This window comes from Arachis ipaensis, chromosome B3, assembly GCF_059453495.1.
Source record: "Arachis ipaensis isolate K30076 ecotype BB chromosome B3, ASM5945349v1, whole genome shotgun sequence".
Lineage (NCBI taxonomy): Eukaryota > Viridiplantae > Streptophyta > Magnoliopsida > Fabales > Fabaceae > Arachis > Arachis ipaensis.
The window spans coordinates 91,341,546-91,361,851 of NC_142438.1; the positions used below are offsets into that span (position 1 = coordinate 91,341,546).

General features: G+C 39.4%; 2 non-coding genes across 2 annotated transcripts; both read right to left on the reverse strand.

The window, feature by feature from the left end:
- Positions 1-8,454: 8,454 nt before the first annotated feature.
- On the reverse strand, positions 8,455-8,558 carry LOC148571556 (small nucleolar RNA R71). The gene has a single exon (XR_015880260.1). It is a non-coding gene; the product is annotated as a small nucleolar RNA R71 (small nucleolar RNA).
- An 8,754-nt stretch (positions 8,559-17,312) lies between these two features.
- LOC148571557 (small nucleolar RNA R71) lies at positions 17,313-17,419 on the reverse strand. Its single transcript, XR_015908370.1, has one exon. It is a non-coding gene; the product is annotated as a small nucleolar RNA R71 (small nucleolar RNA).
- Positions 17,420-20,306: the final 2,887 nt, after the last annotated feature.

Consider the following 20,306-nt stretch of genomic DNA (forward strand, 5'->3'; position numbering starts at 1 on the left):
TGGTGTGAATGACTAGAGAGCAATCCAACAATAAATCCAATTGCAATCTTTCTCTTGAGCATCCCAACTCAAGGGTTCCTTTCAATCAACTCTCCATCAAGTTAGGGAACTACTCGCTCATTGTAAATGAAGAATTCATAACATAAGAAAGGGAATTAAAGAAAGACATGATAAATAATGATCAAAAGATTAATTAAAAATAAAAGTAATTCTTGTATTGATAAATGCTAAAATAATCCAATGGTAAATTTAAGTAAATTAAGGAACATGGAAAAGAAAGAGACAAGTAAAGAGAACGAACTAGAATGTCGAAATCTTGATGAGGCAATAACTCTTCTCAATATCCCAATGCAAAAATAATGAAAATAACAAATCCTAAAAACTATGAATGTGTAGAGAGAAAACCTAGAGGAGAGAAAAAACTAGATCTAAAAAACTAAAACTATGCGGAATGAATGTTGTTGTCGGTTTCTGCATGTTCTCTGGCTTTAGTCTGCTTTTCTGGGCCAAAAACTGGGTCAAAATAAGGCCCGAAATCGCCCCCAGTGATTCTGCGGATTATGCAGATCGCGCATGTCACGCGGTCGCGTCATCCATGCGGCCGTGTCATTCGGCATTTCGCTTTGCCACGTGGACGCGTCATCCATGCGGCCGCGTCACTCGTGCTATTCCATGCCGCGTGGTCGCGTCATCCATGCGGCCGCGTCACTTCTCACTTGTCATCTCCTCAATTCCTTGTGTTCCTTCCATTTTTGCAAGCTTCCTCTCCAATCTCCAACTCATTCATGCCCTATAAAGCCTGAATCACTTAACACACAGATTACGGCATCGAATGGAATAAAGGAGAAATGAAATACATAATTAAAAGTCTCTAGAAAGAATGTTTTCAATCATGCAATAATTTTAGGAAGGAATTATAAATGCATGCTTATTTAATGAATAAGTGGGTAAAGATCATGATAAAACCACACAATTAAACACAATATAAACCATAAAATAGTGGTTTATCAACCTCCCCACACTTAAACATTAGCATGTCCTCATGCTTAGTTGAAGGAGATAAAATGAATGAGTAAGAACATGTAAAACCTGTGCAATGCAATGCAGCCTATATATGCGAATGCAACTATATGATTCTTGTCCACTTGATCTAAAGTAAATAAGCTCTTCAAAATAATTACAAATCAAATTCCACTAACTCAATTCTTATATAGTAAGAACAGATAAAAATGCAAGAAGATAGCTCATGAAAGCAGGGAACATAGAAATTCAAGCATGGAACCCTCACTGATGATGTATGTACACTCTAGTCTCTCTAGTGTATAGGGTCATCACTCTATCCTTCTCTAATCATGCTCTCTAATTTTTGTTCTTCTCCTAACCAATCAACAACATTTAATATACCAATGCAAACATCATTTGGTCTTTTCAAGGTTGTAATGGGGCCAAGGCAAGGGTAAGGATGCATATATGGCTAAGTAAGCTTATAAATTGAATCTTTAATTAACCCAAGCTTTAACATAGCCTATATATATTCTATATAACTTTAGAATTCATACCTAGCTACTCAAAAATTTCCTTTCACATTCCATACTCATGTTTCAATCTTTTATTTTGTTTTATCATACATGCATTGATCTTTGAATGCTTGACTTAGCATTGGGGTAATTTTGTTCCCTTATTTATTTGTTGAATATTTTTGTTTTTTTTGTTTTTTTTTTTTTATGATCATAGAAACATAAAAATAACATAGCTTATCAAAGCACATAGATTTTAAATTCTTACAGTTTCACATGAGTAGGTATCCGAATTCCCATTATATTATCATGATTCATTCTCTTATTATCCTTTGTTCCCACAATTTTCCATACTTGGATAACACACACAATTCTATCTTAAGCTAACCAAAGATTCAATTTGGGGTATATACTTGTTTTTCCACTTAAGGCTAGTAATGTGGTAAAATATAGAACAAATGGGATTTAAAGGCTCAAAGTGGCTAACAAAGGTAATTGAAAGGGTAGGCTTTATTTGGATAAGTGAGCTAAACAAATAATGGCCTCAATCATATGCAAACATATCAATATACTAAACATTGGACATATAGGATGAAACAAAATATAGATTACAATCATAGAGAAGTAAACACACAAGAATAAAATAATTATGGTTAAATAATGTAACCATTCATAAAGGCTCAAATCTCACAGGTTGTGTGTTCTTTAGCTCAAAAATCATGTTCCAAATACAACTTCAAGCAAATTTAACATAAAAGTTTTAATTAAAATTTGTGAAATTTTGTTCTAAGGATAGGGTCTTAGAAGAAACCTATTGTCTTTTCAATCAAGCAGAACATGCATGCAACTAACCTATTACTATGCAATTTATCCTATTCTACAAAAGAAAAATCTAACTAAATATCCTAATTTATTGGTGCTAGGGAAGAGAAATTACCTCCGGAAGTCAGGCACTGACCGACCTCCCCACACTTAAGGCTTTGCACCGTCCTCGGTGCCATCATGGCTCCCTGTGCTGGTAAAGGAAGTGGAGTCCAGGGTATGTGATTCCAGGGCATCTTGGCCAGTTTCACTAACCTTTTCTTTACTGTTTTTAGGTTAGTTTCATGCATTTCCTTAGGAAATAAGCTAGTTTTGGGTAGATATTCACTTACACCTTGATTCAAGCATACATTGTGCATTTTACATTATTTCATGAGGATTTTGCATAAGTTTAGTGACAAATTGTATGTTGCATTTCCCATGACTTGGACTAGAACTTTGATGCACTCTATTGCTTGATTTCAGGACCAAAGGAAGCAAGGAATGGGAGGTAACTTGCAAAGTTAATGAGAAAAGTGATTGCCAATAACGCTCTCGAAGCCATCATTGACCACGTTAAGAGTCACGTTAACTAAGTTAACGTGAACTCTAACGTGGAGAAGGGAAGTTGAGCCAACGTTAGTGACACTTACCATTGTCACTAACGTTGGCAAATGCTCATAAGTGGCCACGTTAGAGTCCACGTTAACCTAGTTAACGTGGCCTCTAACGTTAAAAAGGGGAAGAAACGCCAACGTTAGTGACATTCAACATTGTCACTAACGTTGGCCTAAGGAGAAATATACCACGTTAACTTGGTTAACGTGGGAGCTAACGTAAGAAGCAAGAGTGGTCGACAACGTTAGTGACATCCAACATTGTCTCTAACGTTGGAAGCAACCACACAACCCCCCAAGGAGCCACGTTAACCTCCACGTTAACTTAGTTAACGTGGAAGCTAACGTTGATGAGTGAAAGAATGGCCAACGTTAGTGACACTCAACATTGTCACTAACGTTGGGGATGGCTAAGCATGGCCACGTTAGAAGCCACGTTAACCTAGTTAACGTGGACTCTAACGTGAGACATAGGGGGACCTTGGAACGTTATGACAATGTTGAGTGTCATTAACGTTCTCGAAGGATGGCAAGCCCACGTTAAAGAGTCACGTTAACTAAGTTAACGTGAGCTCTAACATGGAAACAAAGGGGGCTTTTCAAAGTTTTTGGGAATGTTAAGTCTCAATAACGTGTGCGAAGGACTTAGAGGCAACGTTAGTGGCAATGTTTGTGCCACTAACGTTGAAGTTAACGTAGCTTTAACTTGGGGACGTTAGTAAGAAAGTTGATTGTCACTAACGTTCTCGAGCTCATATTTTCACTAAACGTTAACACCCATAACGTCCTGAGCTAAAGTTTCTGCCCACTTCACACTTTCTCTCTGCAAGTAAAGCCAAGCCCAAATGAAGACGAGAACTGCTTCAAACTCAAGATCCAAAGGCCCAAGACTTGAAGAGCCAACTAGAAGCTGAGAGAAGTAGTATATATAGGAGTAGCTTTGAATTGTTGAAGGAGTTCTGGAAGTTGGAAAAAGAGAACTACACTCTGTATTTTACCTTCTCTGCAATTTCTAGTTTTATGATGTATTCTCCATCTTTATTTGCATTTTCTAGAGCTATGAACAACTAAACCCCTTTCATTGGGTTAGGGAGCTCTGTTGTAATTTGATGGATCAATACTAATTTTCATTATTCTTCTTCTATCTTTTCTCTTGATTTTACTTGAAAGCTTTCGATCTTCATCCAATTGAGTAGTTATCTTGGAAACGAAGCTATTCAAACTTGGATCTCTTCTGAACCTTGAAAGAGGAATGAAGAGATCAAGCTAGAAATGCTTTCTCATGCTGGACCAAATTGGGTTTGGATGGGTATGTGACTATAACCCTCTCAATACTTGATTTGGGAAATGCATGTGGTATAATCAGTGACCATACTTCATCTCTCCTCATGAGCAATTGACCAAGGAATTGGCTATTGATCAAGATTTGAGAGATTGAATTGCAAGAAATTGTAATTCAATCAATTAAGATTTCCAAGGAGATCAATGAGTGCATTGATTGAGGAAGAGATGAAAATGAACTTGATCTGGAGAATTGCAACATCTCCTAAGCCCAATGAATTTCCCATCTCTGATCTTACCCATTCTCTTTAATTTCTGCCATTTACTTTTATGAGCAAATCCCCCATTCCCATTTACAATTCTGCAAATTATTTTCAGTCATTTACTTCCAGTCCTTTAATTCTAGCATTTACTTTTCTGTTATTTACATTCCCGCCATTTTATTTTCTGCAACTCTCAACCCAAATTCTGGATTCACTCAACTAGAGCATTCTTCTAATTAAAGTTGCTTGATCAATCAATCCCTGTGGGATTCGACCTCACTCTATTGTGAGTTTTTACTTGACGACAAATTCGGTACACTTGCCGAAGGAAATTTGTTGCGAGACAATTTTTTCGTGCATCAAGTTTATGGCACCGTTGCCGGGGATTGATTGTGCATCAACAATGATCAAATTGGAAGATTACTAGATTGAGCATTTTTATTTTTGTGAATTTCATTTTCTATTTGAGTGATTTACTTTCTGTTTTAGCTAAACTTCTTCCCTTCCCCCTCTACTCTTTTGTTTTTCTTTGTTATTTTTAATTCTGTTTGCTAACCCACTAACTGTCTGATATATTGCATCACCCACAACTAACAATAATTCTGACAAAAATACTTTCTGCACCTATCTTTTCTTGCTTGCACTTGATGGTTGTATGACAGGGAGAAGAAGTAGGGCTTCAACTTCCTTCGATTCTGAACCTGAGAGGACTGATGCCAAGGCATCATAGGCTAGTTTCACTAGCATTTTTCTGTTAGTTTTAGTTGTTTTATGCACTTTCTTGAGCTTAAAGTAACCAAAAATGGTTAAATGAAGAACAAAGTAATGAACCATCCAAACAATATGATTTTGATGCAAATTCCATGAGTTTTAGTTGTATTACTTAAATGCTATGAATGAAAGATTTCTCATGAAATTTTGCAAGACTTTGATGCAATTGTTTGGATGATTTCAGGGAAGAAGAGGCTAAGCAAGGAAGCAACAAAATCAATAAAGGAAGCTTGAATATCACATGTGGAGTTTAAGTTCCAGTTTAAGCCTAAACTGGAGCTTAAACGCCAAAATCATGAAGGATAAGAAATGCTGGGATTGAAGTTTAACCTCCAGTTTGACCTCAAACTGGAGGTTAAACGCCAGAATGAAAAGCCTCACTTAAGGAGCATTCCACGTTTAACCTCCAGTTTGACCTCAAACTGGAGGTTAAACGCCAGAATGAGTATGCCACCCAGGGAGGAGTTCCACGTTTAACCTCCAGTTTGACCTCAAACTGGAGGTTAAACGCCAGAACCAGGAAGAGTACCAGGGGCCATTCCACGTTTAAGCTCCAGTTTGACTCAAACTGGAGCTTAAACGTGTTCGATAGTTTTTTCACTCCAGGGTTGCTCTCTCCATCTCCACGTTTAACCTCCAGTTTGACCCCAAACTGGAGGTTAAACGTGTTCGACACCTCCAGGGCCACCATTCCAAGCTTCCACGTTTAACCTCCAGTTTGACCTCAAACTGGAGGTTAAACGTGTTCGACACCTCCAGGGCCACCATTCCAAGCTTCCACGTTTAACCTCCAGTTTGACCTCAAACTGGAGGTTAAACGTGTTCGACCTCCAGGGCTGCCCTTCCTATCTCCACGTTTAAGCTTCAGTTTAACCTTAAACTGAAGCTTAAACGTGTTCGACTACATGACTCTCCAGGGCTACCTTCTTCCATTTCCACGTTTAAGCTTCAGTTTAACCTTAACTGAAGCTTAAACGTGCTTCTACAAATGGCCTCACTGGAAGTGTCTGGCGTTTAAGTTGCAGTTTAAGCTTAAACTACAACTTAAACGCCACTCTTGAAAAGGGTTTCTGGGCCAAAAATATTGTGATTTAAGTTAGTCTTTGAGCACAATTATTAACTTAAACTTACTTTGGTATGAAACCCAATTGAATATCATGGTTTATGGGATTGGGCCTGAAGGATTGATGAGTTTGAAATCTCAATTTATTGAGTCATGTGTCATTATTTGATTATCACTAAGTTGGCTCAATAAATGTTACAGGATCTGGATCAACAACCTCATCAAGATTATGGATCATAAACCCAAGGCAAAAGGAAAGCAAGGAGAGGCCTCAAAGCCCAAGAAGCACAACTGAAGCTCAATATAGAAAGTGTATAAATAGGATAGAAGTTAAGTTAGGGGGGACTTTTGCACTTTTAGCCAGTTTTCCTTTCTTTGTAATTGAATTCAGAGCTATGACTCACTAAACCCCCTTTCATTGGGTTAGGGAGCTCTATTGTAATTCAATGAATCAATAATAGTTTATCTTATTCTTCAATCTTTTCTCTTGAATTTTGTTAGAAAGCTTCTCGATCTAATTCCATTGAGTAGTTGTCTTGGGAAAGAAACTACTCATACTTGGAATCCTTCGGAGCCTTGGGAAAGGAATGGAGGATTCATGCTAGAGAAGCTTTCTCACAGTGGATTGGATTGGGGTTTGGATGGATATTGTGACATGTAATCCTACCAAATTGTGGTTCATGAAATTGTGTGGTATAATCAGTGATCAAGCATCATCTCTTCTTATGAACATTTAAACCAAGGGATTGGGAATTTGTTTGTTTTTAGAGAGCATTGGTGAGCCAAGGAATTGGGATCCAATCATATAAGATTGCCAAGCAAAATTCAATGAATGCATTGGTTGAGGAAGAGATTTACATGTTTTGATTCGGAGATTTCAATATCTCCTAAACCCAATGAATTCCCCATTTCTGATTTCCACTTTCTCTTTACATTCTGCAATTCAATTCTTGCAATCATCCCCATTCCCATTTAATTTCAGCAATTTACATTCTGCTCTTTAATTCATGCAATTTAAGATTCAGCCATTTAATTTTCTTGTCATTTACTTTTCCCGCCAATTTTACATTCCGCAATTCTCATCTCAAATCTTGATTCCGCTCAACTAGAACACACTTCTAATCCGAATTGCTCACTCAACCAATCCTTGTGGGATTCGACCTCACTCTATTGTGAGTTTTTACTTGACGACGATAACCGGTGCACTTGCCGGAAGGAATTTTGCCGATCGTGCAATTTCCTAAATCGTAGCATAACACGTTTATGCGCATCAAGTTTATGGCGCCGTTGCCGGGGATTGGTTTTCGATTGACAATTCTCAAATTGGAAGCTAACTAGATTGAGCAATTTTCTCTTGCTTTGTTAATTCTGTTCTAGATGCTTGTTGAATTTTAATTTCTGCACTTGGTTACATGCTTTCCTTCTTTATGCCTTTAAATTCATGCAACTAACTCACTGACTCACTAACTGTTTGAATTAATTCCTCAATTGAGCTAACCATACTCTTCCATTAACCAAGAGTATTTTACTTGTTTGTGTTTGAGCTGTGTTCTTGTATGACAGGTAGGAGAGGAGAGACATCAACTCCTCCATATACCGAACCGGAAAGGACCCTTCATAGACTTAGAAGGGAAGCAAGAGGGAAGAGAGTAGTGGGAGAAGAGGAATCTGAAGGAGAATCTGAGGACAAGTTTGAGGAAGCTCTAGATCTCAACATGGATAGAGAAGTTCACAACCATGAGAGAGCTGATGGAAACAATGCCATTCCTGAGAGGAGGGTTCTTAGTTCATACATAAACCCAACCTCTGGGAATTGTGGTAGTAGCATCCAGAAACCACCCATTCAGGCCAACAATTTTGAGCTCAAGCCACAGCTAATATCATTGGTGGAAAATCATTGTTCCTTTGGAGGAAGTGCTAATGAAGACCCAAACCAACATCTCACAAAGTTCCTGAGAATTTGTGACACTGTGAAGACCAATGGAGTCCAGGAAGATGCCTATAAACTGCTCTTGTTCCCATTTTCACTTAGGGACAAGGCAGCTAAGTGGCTGGAATCATTCCCAAGGGGGAGTCTAACCACATGGGATGAGGTGGAAGGCAAGTTTCTGGCACGTTTCTACCCTCCACAAAAGGTCAATAGGCTTCGATCTGAGGTCCAGACTTTTAGACAACAAGATGGTGAAACTCTCTACGAGGCATGGGAGAGATTCAAGGACTTGACAAGGAAATGCCCACCAAACATGTTCCATGATTGGGTGCAATTGCACATCTTCTATGATGGGCTCTCTTATGAATCAAGGAAGGCTGTAGACCATTCATCAGGAGGTTCATTGAACAAGAAAAAGACTGTGGAAGAAGCCATTGAAGTGATCGAGACAGTGGCTGAGAATGAGTACTATTATGCATCAGAAAGGCACAACACTAAGGGAGTCATGGAGCTGAACCATGTTGATACAATTCTAGCCCAAAACAAGGTGTTTGCCAAACAATTAGCAGAGCTTACCAGGCAATTAGAAACAAAGCAAGTGGCTGCAATACACACACAAGATCAAGAGGAAGTAGGCATTGAAGGAGGTGATTGGGATGAGGTTAACTATGTGGGAAACCAACAAAGGCAATCATATGATCCACACTCCAACACTTACAACCCAGGCTGGAGAAACCACCCAAACTTTGGGTGGGGAAACCAACAAACCCAGCCACAAAACCACAAACCTTACAACCACAACCAACAAAACAATTCCACATACCAAAACTCCAACCAAAGATCATACCAAGCCACACAAAACACTTACCCCCAATCATCATATCATGGCCAAAATAATCAACATACCCAACCTAATCCGAACCAACAATTTCAAGATCAATTAAACCGGATGGAAGGAATGATGGCAACCATGAGCCAAGACATAATTGAATTGAAGAGCTTCAGGGATGATGTGAGAACTACCTTAAGAAACCATGGTGAAAAAATCAAGAGGATGGAATCTCAAGTAGGAGAGCTATCTCAACAGGCACCCAAATCAACTGCAGTATTCCCTAGTGACACAGAAAAGAATCCTAAGGGGGAACAAAAGAGAGTAAGATGGGAAGAGTGCAAGGCCATCACCATATTGAAGGAAGTCTCAGAAGAAGAAGGAATCAGGTCCTCACAGCAGGAACCAGAAATCTTGAAAGAAGGTGTGGAAGAAGTTAAGCAGGAAAGTGGAACTGAGCAAGCCAAGGATCTGCAAAAAGGCATGATGGAAGTATACCAACCAAAAGCACCATTTCCTGAGAGGTTAGGAGAAGGAGAAAAAAGGAAAACCTATTCAAGGTTTCTCGAGACATTTAACTCTCTGCATGTCAATATTCCCTTTCTTGAGATTCTTCATCAAATGCCCACACACATCAAGTATTTAAAGGAATTGTTAAGCAAGAAAAGAGTTTTGAAGGGAGGACAAACGGTAACAATGAACAAAGAATGCAGTGCTCTCATCAAGAAGGACACACTCTCTAAGAAAACGGACCCAGGAAGTTTTCATATCCCTTGCATCATAGGGGAAACAAAAATTGACAGAGGATTCTGTGATCTAGGAGCTAGCATAAATGTGATGCCTCTAACTCTTATGAAGAGGCTACAACTGAATGAGGTGAGATCCACTGATGTAATCATACAACTGGCTGACAAAACTCAGAAGCAAGCTGAAGGGGTAGTTGAAAATGTGCTGGTGAAAGTGGGAGATTATTATTTCCCCACAGACTTTGTCATTGTGGACATGGAGGAAAGCTATTTACACCCTATCATTCTGGGCAGACCATTTCTAGCCACTACTAGAGCGCTCATAGATGTAGAACAAGGAGAGCTAATTCTGAGAATACATGATGAACAGCTCATGTTCAAAATCTTCAAACCTGCATCTGAACCTGAACCAGAATCTGAAAAGCCTAAAGATGATAGTAGCCATCCGTGTTTGGAGGAAAGTAATCCAGCAGCTGAGACTCTAAAACAGTCATTGGATGGCAAACAAGAGTTGCAAGAGTTAGAGCCACAAGAATCAGTGGAAACAGATCAGAAGGATCCTCCTGACATAAAGGTCAATGAAGAAATCCTCAAGAGAAAGGGAAGAGTGATAGGGAGATTGCCAAGAGGATGGAGAAACAAGAAAATTCCCACTGAAGGTTTTTCTCCAGGAGATAAAGTGATCTCAAGTCATTATCTGCCAATCCCACCTGGCCTCAAGACCATTCCTTCCCAGCTCCCTCAAGTGTTCACAATCAAGAAAGTTCTTTCTATGGAACATTTAGAGGTCATGAATGAATCAAGAGGGGACGTTTTCATAGTGAGAGGAGAGGACGTCAAGCACTACAATCCACCCTAACAAGGGACAACCGTCAAGCTAGTGACGTTAAATAAGCGCTTCATGGGAGGCAACCCATGTTTTTAGTATCCTTAATCTTTAGTGCTTTGCTTTACATCTAATAAAGTATGGTTTCTTATGCATGAACTTGAATCCTCAGGACAACTATTGATTAAGTGCACTAAACCGTGCATGTAAATTACAATTGGTCTCTAAGTTTGGTGTGCCTGATGGCACTCCCAAATCTTACTCAAATTGAATTCCATCTTTCATTCAAGGTGCACAACCAAACATTAAGTTTGGTGTTCTTTTTGAACACAGTTTATGAAAAGCAAGAAGTTTCTCTGGATTTCAAAATTCATGACAAGTATACCATTCATATGTCTTAATGCTTTAGTTTCAATTACTTAGGGTAGTCACTTTGTTTAGAATCAAAGAGCCAAGGTGACTATGATTTATTAGAAATATGCACACTCATTAAGGACAACCAATATGGATGTCATGTCATCAGGAGACTTAACCAAAAACTAAGTTTGGTGTCCAAATAATAAGTGTGCATACATGTAGAAGTCACGGCTATAAGCTCATAAAGACAAGCATTGATTTACATGTGCAAATACTATTCATAATTCACATGGACCGAAAAATGATAGCAAATTTGTTTGTTTGTGCAGGTACAAAAGAAAAGACAAAAATGGAGGAAAAAGACAAAGGGAGGTACGTGCTTAGTCAAAAAGAAAATTCATAAAGCTTTGAAACTAACACATGGGAAAAGGAAGTTCTGCAAGAAAAGAAAGCTACATGTACAACCTAATGCATCCAGAATACTTCCAAGAAAATGAAAAGCCAATCGTCCTTATCTACAATTCATATATTTACCATCAAGCCACCCTTCACAAACCACCCTAGCCGTTCATTTTTCACTCATGGGCACTATAAAGAACCACTTGGGGAACGAGTCCCACACCATCAATCCTCCTTCATACACTTTTTCCTTCATCATAGCATAACCATCTCTTGCCGAAAACAATCTCACCACACCTCCAACAACACTTCTTGCTTCACCTTGTCAACTTTAGTTGTCACTTACCAAAACTAAAAAAAAAAAACCAATGGCAGCTTCATCTAGCCACAAAAGAAGAAAAGACAAGCAGCCAATGGAGGAAAACAGGGGATTCGATGCATGGAGATACAGATCAGTGTTCCATGAGATTCAAGCCGAATGGATGAGACCTAAAACGGTACTAGCTGAGGTCCCCTTTGAACTTGAAAAGGATGAGTTCCCAGGTGTTTGGGAAAAGATCAAAAAGAGGAAGTGGGAGCTCCTAACTAAGCCAATCACTAGAATCAACATCAACTTGGTGAAGGAGTTTTATGCAAATGCAGTAAGGGAGGATCAAACCAAGAACCCCACATACAAAAGCTATGTGAGAGGGGTGGAAGTTGACTTCAGTCCCAAAGCAATCATGAAAACTCTTGGCCTGAAAAACATACATTTCAGCCAAGCAAGTTATGAAGAAAGGATGAGAGGAGAACCTGACTATACAACTATTGCTGAAGACCTTTGTGCCATCAGAGCTGAATGGGTGAGAAAAACAAGAGGGGCTCCAAGAGTCTTGAGAAGGGGAGACCTAACACCTGAAGCTAAAGGGTGGTATGCAATAGTTAGGAGATCCATCCTACCCACTGCAAACTCTTCAGAAATAGTCCCTAAAAGAGCCATCTTGCTACATTGCATTATGGTTGGAGGAGAGATCAAAGTTCATAAACTCATTGCTGAACAGATACAAGAGTTTAGTGAGAAAAGTGACCCTGAATCCTGGCTTCATTTCCCTAGCACCATCATTAGACTATGCATCGATGCCCAAGTACCACTTGAGGATGAAAGACCTAATTGGCTATATCCTGGGCTGGCCATAACTGCACACAGAATGACTCTTGGCCCAAATCCTCCAAGACATACAAGAAGAAGAAATGAAGAAGGGCAACAAGTGGAAGCCGAGCAAGAAGCAGAACAAGAAAGACAGGAAGGAGAAGACAGAGAAGAAGAGCAAGAAGAGCAAGCAACTCCTGAAAGAAGACAACGAATTCCCAGAGACCCCATGGATATGAGCAGAATGCAGGAAATCATGGAAGGAATGTCTCAACAATACATGAGGTCTCAGGAAAGACAAGAAGACTTTCATCTAAAAATGATGGATATGCAAAGGAACTTTGAATCAAGATTCTTTGATCTGCAAAGGGAACAAAATCTACACTTACAGGAATCCTTCAGCCACATATGCCAACACCAAGATGCCAATGTCTTGGCAATCAAGGAAGCCACCACTTTACAGAATGCAAGATACTCAGTCCAAGCTGACTACAACATCAGTTCGCAAATCAAGCTTAACTACATAGGGGAACATCTACACAAGATGGACCCAGCATTCCCAGTTTATGATGAGTATTTCAAAGGGAGGAAAGAAGGAGAAATAAACAAGGCAATGATCCTTGAAAAAGGAGTGGAAGAAACGATGAAAAAGGCTGGATTCTGGAAAAAGCTCATAAGAAAAGACAAAGGAAGCACAAGTGGTCAAAAAGAGGCAGGAAGCAAGAAGAAGCAGGATCCCAAGAATTAAGAAGAACCAAGCAATAAATAAGAGGTGGTCTCGTTCCTTAATAATCAAATGATAATTGGTGAATTGTCTTTATGAACGTGTTTTCATCATAAGTCATTTAAGTGTTAGGAGGAGTCCCTTTTTTATGAGTCGTTTTTTTTTAGTATGTGTGTTTGTTAAGTGCTTTGAATAAAGTGAATGCCTAGATGTTTGGATATAACTTCACCTTCTTAAACTAGTGCCTGCCATGCTTGTTCTGTTTCAAAAATAAAAGAAAAGTTTGAACAAAAGTAACTTGGCTAAATTAGTGACAAATCAAGTAGAATTAAGTGGTGGTATGCATGCTTGATTGTTTAGTCACATCACTAAAATTAGAGTGTAGAATTATCATTTTTTATGTAGAAGTAAAAATTGTCTATGGATCTTGATGAATAAATGTCTTTGGCCATGAAAAAGAAAGAAAAAGGAAAAGAAAAAGCCACGGAAAAAGGCAACCAAAAAGCAAAAAAATTGAGAAAATAAGCTAGGCACCAATGGTTTGAACTTCTGAGACAAATGCCTGTGGTGTTTATGTATTAAGGATATGCTTGGATGAATAGGTTCTGAGGAGTGTTTCAACACTCGGTAACTTGGGTTAACTAACCCGGGATTATCAACCAAAAGTCCATTATCAAGAGCAACCTAAATACAAAACATTTAGTCACACAAAGAGGTGCTGGGCACCAATGTCTCAAGAAGAAATGTGAACTAAAATGCCTAAAGTGGATATGTGTAGTGCACTGTTAAGAAAAAGAAAATGCCAAAGGCTTGTGCAACACATGACACTAAGCAAACAAGGAGCAAAAGAAGCTCCAAGAAAAAGAAAAGAAAAACAAAAAAAGAGAAAAGTGCCAAAGACATAAGAATAACAGGAGTCCATAGCAATTTTTGATGGATGCAATGAAAAAGTGATAATCCTACCTGATAAGTATGAAAAAGTGATGCTGCAACTTTCTGCATAAAACCCTTCTGATGAACTTCAAATGCTTGCTAATATAGCCAATGTAATTACTTTCTGTTCATACTTTCTTCTCAAATAACTCAGGACTTGCTTAGGGACAAGCAAGTATTAAGTTTGGTGTTGTGATGCCAAGGCATCATAGGCTAGTTTCACTAGCATTTTTCTGTTAGTTTTAGTTGTTTTATGCATTTTCTTGAGCTTAAAGTAACCAAAAATGGTTAAATGAAGAACAAAGTAATGAACCATCCAAACAATATGATTTTGATGCAAATTCCATGAGTTTTAGTTGTATTACTTAAATGCTATGAATGAAAGATTTCTCATGAAATTTTGCAAGACTTTGATGCAATTGTTTGGATGATTTCAGGGAAGAAGAGGCTAAGCAAGGAAGCAACAAAATCAATAAAGGAAGCTTGAATATCACATGTGGAGTTTAAGTTCCAGTTTAAGCCTAAACTGGAGCTTAAACGCCAAAATCATGAAGGATAAGAAATGCTGGGATTGAAGTTTAACCTCCAGTTTGACCTCAAACTGGAGGTTAAACGCCAGAATGAAAAGCCTCACTTAAGGAGCATTCCACGTTTAACCTCCAGTTTGACCTCAAACTGGAGGTTAAACGCCAGAATGAGTATGCCACCCAGGGAGGAGTTCCACGTTTAACCTCCAGTTTGACCTCAAACTGGAGGTTAAACGCCAGAACCAGGAAGAGTACCAGGGGCCATTCCACGTTTAAGCTCCAGTTTGACTCAAACTGGAGCTTAAACGTGTTCGATAGTTTTTTCACTCCAGGGTTGCTCTCTCCATCTCCACGTTTAACCTCCAGTTTGACCCCAAACTGGAGGTTAAACGTGTTCGACACCTCCAGGGCCACCATTCCAAGCTTCCACGTTTAACCTCCAGTTTGACCTCAAACTGGAGGTTAAACGTGTTCGACACCTCCAGGGCCACCATTCCAAGCTTCCACGTTTAACCTCCAGTTTGACCTCAAACTGGAGGTTAAACGTGTTCGACCTCCAGGGCTGCCCTTCCTATCTCCACGTTTAAGCTTCAGTTTAACCTTAAACTGAAGCTTAAACGTGTTCGACTACATGACTCTCCAGGGCTACCTTCTTCCATTTCCACGTTTAAGCTTCAGTTTAACCTTAACTGAAGCTTAAACGTGCTTCTACAAATGGCCTCACTGGAAGTGTCTGGCGTTTAAGTTGCAGTTTAAGCTTAAACTACAACTTAAACGCCACTCTTGAAAAGGGTTTCTGGGCCAAAAATATTGTGATTTAAGTTAGTCTTTGAGCACAATTATTAACTTAAACTTACTTTGGTATGAAACCCAATTGAATATCATGGTTTATGGGATTGGGCCTGAAGGATTGATGAGTTTGAAATCTCAATTTATTGAGTCATGTGTCATTATTTGATTATCACTAAGTTGGCTCAATAAATGTTACAGGATCTGGATCAACAACCTCATCAAGATTATGGATCATAAACCCAAGGCAAAAGGAAAGCAAGGAGAGGCCTCAAAGCCCAAGAAGCACAACTGAAGCTCAATATAGAAAGTGTATAAATAGGATAGAAGTTAAGTTAGGGGGGACTTTTGCACTTTTAGCCAGTTTTCCTTTCTTTGTAATTGAATTCAGAGCTATGACTCACTAAACCCCCTTTCATTGGGTTAGGGAGCTCTATTGTAATTCAATGAATCAATAATAGTTTATCTTATTCTTCAATCTTTTCTCTTGAATTTTGTTAGAAAGCTTCTCGATCTAATTCCATTGAGTAGTTGTCTTGGGAAAGAAACTACTCATACTTGGAATCCTTCGGAGCCTTGGGAAAGGAATGGAGGATTCATGCTAGAGAAGCTTTCTCACAGTGGATTGGATTGGGGTTTGGATGGATATTGTGACATGTAATCCTACCAAATTGTGGTTCATGAAATTGTGTGGTATAATCAGTGATCAAGCATCATCTCTTCTTATGAACATTTAAACCAAGGGATTGGGAATTTGTTTGTTTTTAGAGAGCATTGGTGAGCCAAGGAATTGGGATCCAATCATATAAGATTGCCAAGCAAAATTCAATGAATGCATTGGTTGAGGAAGAGATTTACATGTTTTGATTCGGAGATTTCAATATCTCCTAAACCCAATGAATTCCCCATTTCTGATTTCCACTTTCTCTTTACATTCTGCAATTCAATTCTTGCAATCATCCCCATTCCCATTTAATTTCAGCAATTTACATTCTGCTCTTTAATTCATGCAATTTAAGATTCAGCCATTTAATTTTCTTGTCATTTACTTTTCCCGCCAATTTTACATTCCGCAATTCTCATCTCAAATCTTGATTCCGCTCAACTAGAACACACTTCTAATCCGAATTGCTCACTCAACCAATCCTTGTGGGATTCGACCTCACTCTATTGTGAGTTTTTACTTGACGACGATAACCGGTGCACTTGCCGGAAGGAATTTTGCCGATCGTGCAATTTCCTAAATCGTAGCATAACACGTTTATGCGCATCAAGGACCTTCCTTAGATTGAGGAGGGAGGCAAGAGGAAAGAAAGTGGTTGGTGCTGAGGAAGAAGAGGAATTCTTTGAACCAAACATGGAAGATAACATGGAAAACCATCATGAAGAAGAGGATCACAACCATGGGGGAGGAGGTGGAGCAAATCATGCTAGGGAGGATAGAAGAGTTTTGGGCTCTTACATCAATCCAAACCCAGACAATTGTGGAAGTAGCATCCAAAAGCCAATAATCCATGCCAACAACTTTGAACTTAAACCACAACTCATCACCCTTGTTCAGAACAACTGTTCGTTTGGATGAGGTGTTCAAGAAGACCCCAATCAATATTTGACCACCTTCCTGAGAATATGTGACACAGTAAAGTCTAATGGTGTTCATCTTGACGCCTATAGACTGCTCTTATTTCCATTCTCACTCAAAGACAAGGCAGCCAAGTGGCTGGAATCTTTCCCAAGGGAAAGCTTGACAACTTGGGAAGACATGGTAAACAAATTCTTAGCAAGATTTTACCCTCCTCAACGAATCAATAGGCTGAGAGCTGAGGTCCAAACTTTCAGGCAACAAGATGGTGAGACTCTATATGAAGCATGGGAGAGATTTAAAGACCTCACAAGGAGGTGCCCACCAGATATGTTCAACGAATGGGTTCAGCTGCACATTTTTTATGAAGGGCTCTCTTATGAGTCAAAGAAGGCCGTAGACCATTCATCCGGAGGATCTTTGAACAAGAAGAAGACTATTGAGGAAGCCATAGATGTTATTGAAACAGTAGCAGAGAACGACTACTTCTATGCTTCCGAAAGAGGGAACACAAGAGGAGTAATAGAGCTAAACAATGTAGATGCTCTGTTGGCCCAAAACAAGCTCATTACCCAGCAGCTGGCTGACCTCACCAAGAAGATGGAGATGAACCAAGTAGCAGCAATCTCAACTTCATCAACAACCCAAGAAGGAGTGAATGAAGAAGCAGAGGGTAGTCAAGAGCAAGCCAACTACATTGGGAATTCACCAAGGAAAAACTATGATCCATACTCCAAGACCTACAACCCTGGATGGAGAAACCACCCAAACTTTGGGTGGGGAAGTGAGCAAGATCAAAACCAAGACCATAGACGTTACAACTCCAACAATAATGCAGCTCACCAGCAATTCACACAGAGGACATCTCATCACCTCCACAACAACACTTCTCCACACGCTTATCAAAACCAAAACAGCACATCTGCTCCGAATCACCCATCAATTGATGACAAGCTCTCTAAGATTGAAGCCTTACTTGAAGGAATATGCCAAGAGATTCAAGAAAATAAGGTGTTCAAAGAGGAGGTGCGAGCCAATATTAAGAACCAGGGAGAGACCATTAGGAAGCTGGAATTCCAGGTGGGATATTTAGCTGAGAAGATTCCCAAACCTACTGACAGCTTCCCAAGTGACACGGAGAAAAACCCCAAAGGAGAAGCAAAGAAAGTAAGATGGGAAGATTGCAAAATGGTCACTACAAGTGATCAAGAGACTGAAGACAAGCAAGGCAAACTTTTCGAACAACCTGAAGACAACTCAACAAAGGAGGAGGATAGAGATTACCAAGAACCAAAAATTTCACAACAAGAGCTGCTGAAGCTCTATGTACCCTTCCCTCAACTGCTCAATGGTGCTGTGGGAAAGAGAATACACTCAAGGTTCCTAGACTTGTTTGCATCTCTGCATGTAAACATACCATTCATCAAGGCAATTCAACAAATGCCTGCATTCATTAAGTATATGAAGGAACTTCTTCCCAGGAAAAGCTCACTCAAGGGAGGCCAGACTATAGTGATGAACAAGGAATGTAGTGCCCTTATTCAACCTGAGTTGCCTACAAAAAGAAGAGACCCAGGGAGTTTTCACATCCCTTGTGCCATAGGTGAAACTATGTTCGATAGAGCACTATATGATTTGGGGGCCAGCATCAACTTACTGCCCTTATCCCTGGTGAAGAGGCTGCAGATCAATGAGATAATGCCCACAGATGTAATTATTAGACTGGCTGACAAAACTCAAAAGCAAACAATAGGAGTGGTGGAAAATATGTTGCTAAAGGTTGGGAAATACTTCCTCCCAACAGACTTTGTCATCCTGGACATGGAAGAGAGTCACACTCACCCAATCATATTGGGAAGACCATTCCTAGCTACGGGCAGAGCACTTATCGATGTAGAGAAAGGGAAGCTAATATTGAGAATCCATGATGAACGACTGAGCTTCAATGTTTTCAAACTCTCATAAGAAACAGATCAAGAGGACAAGGAACTAAGCACAAATGATAACGAGACACTGAAGGAGGAGACAAGCACTGAAGCACAGCTAGTTCATTCTGAGATCCCCTTAATTGATAAACAAGGAAAACAGCAATTGCCACAGCTCAAGGAAAAATTGGAGGAACCTAAACCTCTAGAGGCAGGTAAAGACAGCATCACAACTCCTTTAGAAAAAGAGGTCACCAAGGGGAAGGCAACCTCAAAAGAAACAAAGAAGAAGGTACCAAGGAGGTGGAGGAACAAGAAAATCCCTACGGAAGACTTCTCTCCAGGGGATAGAGTTATCTCAGCTTACTTCCCAGATATTCCCCCTAATCTCCCCACTGTACCATCTCAGCTACCTAAGGTCTTCACTATCAACAGAGTTCTTTCCTTGGAACATGTGAAGATCATTGATCCAACCAATGGATATAAGTCCACAGCAAGAGGGGAGGATTTTAAGCACTACCAACCACCCTGATGGACGAAAAAACGTCAAGCTAATGACGCTAAAGAAGCGCTTCATGGGAGGCAACCCATGTTTTATATGTTTTTAAAATAATGAATAAATCAATGTTTATGAATTTCAACCCAAACTTGACAAACACTTGGTGAAATCTTTATCATGCAGTATATAGTGAAGAACAAGTTTGGTGTTCAAAGCAAACCAAGATGCATGCTAATCTTGGGAGCTTTGAACAAAACTTTTCATCACAGTGCTTCAAACTAAGTTTGGTGTCACCCCATGGTGCCACCAAAATGCATAAGGATACACAAGTAGTTAGTTAGTTGAAATTCATAAATAAACAAACTCTTTTTCTTCTCTTTATTATTCTAGTCGTAGAGTTTGATTTTTATGATATTAATTTCCTTATTTTAAATCTTTATAGGAAAAAAGGAAAAGAAGCATAAAAAGGGATGGATTGGACAACTAAACAAAGAAGGATTGGACACCACAAAAGGAAAGGCTACACACTTGTTCTAAAAAGGGAATACATTGGAAAATGTTGCCATGCAACATTGGAAAAATGGAACCCCTAAAAGACCGAGCAATCTCATTCATAAAGTGATGATCCTTGTCTTTTATCCATGCATCACCCCAACCGTCCATCAAGTAACCACTCAATCAATCCACACCCTCCATTCTCTCACAACTTCTCTATATAAATGACCCCTTGTTCCGTACCCACCTTCATTGTCATTACTCAATCTTCACCACTCTCTATTTCGGTACAAGACACTCCCT